We start from the raw sequence: 7,424 nt of genomic DNA on the forward strand, positions 1-7,424 counted from the left end.
TGCAGCTGTGGGGTCCTACCTGTGGGTGTTCTGCAGCTGTGGGGTCCTACCTGTGGGTGTCCTGCAGCTGTGGGGTCCTACCTGTGGGTGTCCTGCAGCTGTGGGGTCCTACCTGTGGGTGTCCTGCAGCTGTGGGGTCCTACCTGTGGGTGTCCTGCAGCTGTGGGGTCCTACCTGTGGGTGTCCTGCAGCTGTGGGGTCCTACCTGTGGGTGTCCTGCAGCTGTGGGGTCCTACCTGTGGGTGTCCTGCAGCTGTGTGGTCCTACCTGTGGGTGTTCTGCAGCTGTGTGGTCCTACCTGTGGGTGTCCTGCAGCTGTGTGGTCCTACCTGTGGGTGTTCTGCAGCTGTGTGGTCCTACCTGTGGATGTCCTGCAGCTGTGGGGTCCTACCTGTGGGTGGTGGTGTCCTGCAGCTGTGGGGTCCTACCTGTGGGTGTCCTGCAGCTGTGTGGTCCTACCTGTGGGCGCTGCACCTGCAATATTCTCTCTCACGAAGGTTATCTTAAGATTGGTTGAGCAGCAGAAGGCTAAGAAGGTCATTAGAACGGTTGTACAGAGATTAGTTAGTTATCTGGGGAATAACTCTGATGGTGCGGGTATGTATTTCGTTCCTACACTTATTGTTGACTTGTATTCATAAATCTGGATGGGTTAACTATGTGTATGGAACACACACACACACACACACACCTCGTAGGTGTGTGTGTGTGACGGGGGCCTCGTAGCGTGGTGGATAGCGCGCAGGATTCGTAATTCTGTGGCGCGGGTTCGATTCCCGCACGAGGCAGAAACAAATGGGCAAAGTTTCTTTCACCCTAAGTGCCCCTGTTACCTAGCAGTAAATAGGTACCTGGGAGTTAGTCAGCTGTCACGGGCTGCTTCCTGGGGTGTGTGTGTGTGGTGTGGGAAAAAAAAAAAAAAAAGTAGTTAGTAAACAGTTGATTGACAGTTGAGAGGCGGGCCGAAAGAGCAAAGCTCAACCCCCGTAAAAACACAACTAGTAAACACACACACACACACACACACACACACACACACACACACACACACACAAAAAAAAAAAAAAAAAAAAAAAAAAATTGCGAGGCACTGAATGCCAGTTTCCATGGAGTGTTCACTACCGAGCCTGAGCAGCTCCCATTGTTGGAAGGGGTTACCCTAGATGAAAGGCTATCAGATATAGAGGTGACAGCAGAGGAGGTAATGAAACAGTTGACAACTCTAGATGCAACTAAAGCAGTTGGACCAGACAAATTATCACCGTGGATACTAAAAGAAGCAGCACAGGCCCTCAGCGTGCCTCTGGCAATGATCTTTAATGAGTCACTTATGTCAGGAGACTTGCCCAGTTGCTGGAAGAAGGCAAATGTCGTGCCGATCTTCAAGAAAGGAGATAGGGAGGAGGCACTTAACTATAGACCTGTATCACTGACAAGCATCCCCCTGTAAAATACTGGAAAGAATAATTAGGCTACGATTGGTTGCACACCTGGAGAACGTTAGGTTTGTGAACAACCATCAACATGGGTTCTGGACAGGGAAATCGTGCCTAACAAACCTTCTGGAATTCTATGATAAAATAACGAGGATAAGACAGGACAGAGATGGTTGGGCAGACTGCATATTTCTGGACTGCCAAAAAGCCTTTGATACAGTACCGCACATGAGACTGCTGTTCAAGCTCGAGAGGCAGGCGGGGGTGGGGGGAAAGGTCCTAGCATGGATAAGGAACTACCTAACAGGAAGGAGCCAAAGAGTTACGGTAAGGGGCGAGAAGTCGGACTGGCGAACAGTGACAAGTGGAGTACCACAAGGATCGGTGCTGGGACCAATTCTATTTCTTGTATATGTTAACGACATGTTTACAGGCGTAGAGTCCTACATGTCGATGTTTGCGGATGACGCAAAGTTGATGAGAAGAGTTGTGACAGATGAGGATTGCAGGATCCTCCAAGAGGACCTGAACAGATTGCAGAGATGGTCAGAGAAATGGCTACTAGAATTCAACACGAGCAAATGTAAAGTTATGGAAATGGGACTAGGAGATAGGAGACCAAAGGGACAGTACACAATGAAGGGGAACAGCCTACCTGTAACGACGCGTGAAAGAGACCTGGGGGTGGACGTAACACCTAATCTATCTCCTGAGGCACATATTAATAGGATAACGACAGCAGCGTACTCTACACTGGCAAAAGTTAGAACATCATTCAGAAACCTAAGTAAGGAGGCATTTAGGGCGCTTTACACTGCCTACGTAAGGCCAGTCTTAGAGTATGCCGCCTCATCATGGAGTCCCCATCTGAAGAAGCATATAATGAAACTGGAAAAGGTTCAGAGGTTTGCAACGAGACTCGTCCCAGAGCTACGAGGGATGGGGTATGAGGAGCGCCTGAGGGAACTGTGCCTTACGACACTAGAAAGAAGAAGGGAGAGGGGGGACATGATAGGAACGTATAAGATACTCAGAGGGATTGACAGAGTGGACATAGACGAAATGTTCACACGGAATAGTAACAGAACGAGAGGACATGGATGGAAGCTTGAAACTCAGGTGAGTCACAGAGATGTTAGGAAGTTTTCTTTTAGCGTGAGAGTAGTGGGGAAATGGAATGCACTTCAGGAACAGGTTGTGGAAGCAAATACTATTCATAATTTTAAAACTAGGTATGATAGGGAAATGGGACAGGAGTCATTGCTGTAAACAACCGATGCTCGAAAGGCGGGATCCAAGAGTCAATGCTCGATCCTGCAGACACAACTAGGTGAGTACAACTAGGTGAGTACACACACACACACACACACACACACACACACACACACACACACACACACACACTCTCTCTCTCTCTCTCTCTCTTGAAGCCCACATAAAGAGAATAACGTCTGCGGCATATGCGAGGCTGGCTAACATCAGATCGGCGTTCAGGAACCTGTGTAAAGAATCATTCAGAATCTTGTACACCACATATGTAAGACCAATCCTGGAGTATGCGGCCCCAGCATGGAGCCCGTACCTTGTCAAGCACAAGACGAAGCTGGAAAAAGTCCAAAGGTATGCTACTAGACTAGTCCCAGAACTAAGAGGCATGAGTTACGAGGAAAGACTGTGGGAAATGCACCTCACGACACTGGAAGACAGGAGAGTAAGAGGAGACATGTTCACTAACTACAAAATCCTCAGGGGAATTGACAGGGTAGACAAGGATGAACTATTCAACACTGGTGGGACGCGAACAAGGGGACACAGGTGGAAGCTGAGTACCCAAATGAGCCACAGAGACGTTAGAAAGAACTTTTTCAGTGTCAGAGTAGTTAACAGGTGGAATGCATTAGGCAGTGATGTGGTGGAGGCTGACTCCATACACAGTTTCAAGTGTAGATATGATAGAGCCCAATAGGCTCAGGAACCTGTACACCAGTTGATTGACAGTTGAGAGGCGGGACCAAAGAGCCGAAGCTCAACCCCCGCAAGCACAAATAGGTGAGTAAACACACACACACACACACACACACACACACACACACACACACACACACACACACACACACACACACACACACACACACACACACACACACACACACACACACACAACCTGTAAACAACCGATGCTGTAAACAACCGATGCTCGAAAGGCGGGATCCAAGAGTCAATGCTCGATCCTGCAGACACAACTAGGTGAGTACAACTAGGTGAGTACACACACACACACACACACTGAGGGTGAACTATTTCGCAGATGTGCTTCAAGTATCTAAGGTATTCTCAAGATATCTAAAATATCTAAGATATTCTGAAGTCCTATACCAAGACGTTCACGTCAGTGGCTGCCCTTGGCACCTTGCGTAACTCTGTCTCTCTCTCTTTACGTGTTCCATTGTTCTCTCTTTACTGTGTTTTTGTGCTTCCCTAACCATTTTAAGCCTCACTGTGGGTTTAGGAAATGTAAAGTTTACAATTATTATTGTATAGGGTGTGGGGTCCCTCGATTGTTTCAAGCGTGGGTTGGACATGTATATGAGTGGGATTGGGTGGTTATAGATAGGAGCTGCCTCGTATGGGTCAATAGGCCTTCTGCAGTTACCTTGTTCTTATGTTCTTATGATTGGGTGGTTATAGATAGGAGCTGCCGTGTATAGGCCAATAGGCCTTCTGCAGTTATCTTGTTCTTATGTTCTTATGTTCTTATCTAAGTGTAGTTTTGATATACACTTTTCCAATTATAAATGTACAAACGTTAATGAATAAGTTCTTAGAATTGATTGGAATCTATTTATATAGTGTATACAGCGCACATCATGGTTCAGTCGGTAGTGTGTGTGCTTGGGCGATCCAGAGAGACGGGTTCGATGCTACTGCATGGGCTCAACATAATTATCAGGGGAAAGCGCCAAGCCATTACGACTATATAGCACTGGGAAGGGGTCAGGATTTGGGATGGGACGGAGGGAAAGGAATGGTGCCCAACCACTTGTGGACGGTCGGGGGGGGATTGAAGGAATGCTTCTCAAGTGAGGAATGTTGGCACTGTCAGCAGGGTAGGGGAGTGCCATGGCTGGCCCTGGCACTCCCAAGAAGTCTCTGGTCATTCAACGAGACGTTAACCACCGAACAGGCAGTTAGGGGTTGAATGAATACATGTTTACATCCTATAGCAACAATGTCTGCCAAACGGGGCTGTTTATCTTTGTTTATCTTTGATTATTTCATATTATCTCCTCGGAAAACATGTCTTTGACATTATTAATTTTGTAATTTGAGTCTTAAATCAAATCAAATGTTTATTCAGGTAAAAGTACATATATGCAAGATGAGTTACAAACATTATGTTGGATTTCTAGATAGAGCTAGAAAATATTATGTCTAAAGCCACTAATATGCGAAGCGTTTCGGACAATTCTGAGTTCGTCATTCTGAGTTCGGAATTCGGGTAATTCTGAGTTCGTCATTCTCAGTTCGGAATTCGGGTAATTCTGAGTTCGTCATTCTCAGTTCGGGTAATCTGAGTTCGTTATTCTGACTTCGGGTAATCTGAGTTCGTTATTCTGAGTTCGGGCAATTCTGAGTTCGTCATTCTGAGTTCGGGCAATTCTGAGTTCGTCATTCTGAGTTCGGGCAATTCTGAGTTCGTCATTCTGAGTTCGGGCAATTCTGAGTTCGTCATTCTGAGTTCTGAATTCCGGTAATTCTGAGTTTGTCATTCTGAGTTCGGATAATCTGAGTTCGTCATTCTGAGTTCGGATAATCTGAGTTCGTCATTCTGAGTTCTGAGTTTAGGTAATGTGAGTTCGTCATTCTGAGTTCTGAGTTTAGGTAATGCGAGTTCGTCATTCTGAGTTCTGAGTTTGGGTAATGCTAGTTCGTCATTCTGAGTTCTGAGTTCGTCACTCTGAGTTCTGAGTTCGGATAATGTGAGTTCATCAACATTAATGTCCATAGCTAAGCATACATTAGTTCCAGCATTTCCTTGTGTTAAAGGCTTTTACTTAACAAGTTCCCAATCAAATTTTTACATTTATTTTTGAGTGAAAAACTTACAAAAGGATTTTAGTAGATTGTGGTGAAAGTTTCAATGGACCAAAGTAAATGAACAATGGACCAAGGTAGATGGACCATGGACCAAGGTAGATGGACCATGGACCAAGGTAGATGGACCTTGGACCAAGGTAGGTGAACCTTGGACCAAGGTAGATGAACAATGGACCGAGGTAGATGAACAATGGACCAAGGTAGATGGACCATGGACCAAGGTAGATGGACCTTGGACCAAGGTAGGTGAACCTTGGACCAAGGTAGATGAACAATGGACCGAGGTAGATGAACAATGGACCAAGGTAGATGGACCATGGACCAAGGTAGATGGACCTTGGACCAAGGTAGGTGAACCTTAGACCAAGGTAGATGAACAATGGACCGAGGTAGATGAACAATAGACCAAGGTAGATGGACCAAGGTAGATGAACGCTACAATGGAACTGGTGATGGTCGTCCCTAGCACACCTGGTGACTGGTGATGGTCGTCCCTAGCACACCTGGTGACTGGTGAGGGACGTCCCTAGCACACCTGGTGACTGGTGATGGTCGTCCCTAGCACACCTGGTGACTGGTGATGGTCGTCCCTAGCACACCTGGTGACTGGTGAGGGACGTCCCTAGCACACCTGGTGACTGGTGATGGTCGTCCCTACCACACCTGGTGACTGGTGAGGGGCGTCCCTAGCACACCTGGTGACTGGTGATGGTCGTCCCTAGCACACCTGGTGACTGGTGATGGTCGTCCCTAGCACACCTGGTGACTGGTGAGGGACGTCCCTAGCACACCTGGTGACTGGTGATGGTCGTCCCTACCACACCTGGTGACTGGTGATGGTCGTCCCTAGCACACCTGGTGACTGGTGATGGTCGTCCCTACCACACCTGGTGACTGGTGAGGGACGTCCCTAGCACACCTGGTGACTGGTGATGGTCGTCCCTACCACACCTGGTGACTGGTAAGGGATGTCCCTAGCACACCTGGTGAGGGGCGTCCCTAGCACACCTTCTGACTGGGAAGAGGCGTCCCTAGCACACCTGGTGAGTGGTGTCCCTAGCACACCTGGTGACTGGTGAGGGGCGTCCCTACCACACCTGGTGACTGGTGAGGGACGTCCCTAGCACACCTGGTGACTGGTGAGGGATGTCCCTAGCACACCTGTTGACTGGTGATGGACGTCCCTAGCACACCTGGTGGGGGCGTCCCTAGCACACCTGGCGATGGACGTCCCTAGGTCTCAATAACACATAACCTAACGATGGAGCTGTATTGACCTCTTAGCATGGTCACGGACCTGGCTCCACCTGACCTGAGAGGCTGGTCAACACGCTACTGAACTTTAGAAGAGTTTACCTTAACATTAAATAACCCGTGCTTGATGGAGACGATTTCGGACTTGACGTTCGTGAGTGTGTCTTGAGGTAATTATAAGTGTGTTGGACGTCGTGTGCCCCACTGCGGTGTATTGCGTGCATTTTGGGCTGTTTTGTGTGCCTTTTGGGCTGTATTTCGTGCCCTGGCGCTGTATTGCGTGCCTCCTGTGCTGTTTTGCGTGCCTTTTGGGCTGTATTGCGTGCCTTTTGGGCTGTATTGCATGCTCTCTGCGCTGTTTTGCGTGCCTTTTGGGCTGTATTGCGTGCCTTTTGGGCTGCATTGCATGCTCTCTGCGCTGTTTTGCGTGCCTTTTGGGCCGTTTTGCGTGCCTTTTGGGCCGTTTTGCGTGCCTTTTGGGCTGTATTGCGTGCCTCCTGAACGCAATACAGACGGGTTTGATTGCATACGTCAAGCAAACGCACTCTCTTGTTCGCCAAGCGTTGTTTGTAGATAGTAGAAGTTAATATCTACTTCTTCTACTCCCCTACTACTGACTTGTGAGAGTTTGGTCCA

At 48.0% G+C, this 7,424-nt stretch overlaps 1 non-coding gene across 1 annotated transcript; it reads left to right on the top strand.

Moving 5' to 3' along the window:
- The first annotated feature begins 717 nt into the window (after nucleotides 1–717).
- On the top strand, nucleotides 718–788 carry TRNAT-CGU (transfer RNA threonine (anticodon CGU)). Its single transcript has one exon. It is a non-coding gene; the product is annotated as a tRNA-Thr (tRNA).
- The last annotated feature ends 6,636 nt before the right edge of the window (nucleotides 789–7,424 follow it).

Source organism: Procambarus clarkii, chromosome 73 (assembly GCF_040958095.1).
Source record: "Procambarus clarkii isolate CNS0578487 chromosome 73, FALCON_Pclarkii_2.0, whole genome shotgun sequence".
In the NCBI taxonomy this organism is placed as follows: Eukaryota; Metazoa; Arthropoda; class Malacostraca; order Decapoda; family Cambaridae; genus Procambarus; species Procambarus clarkii.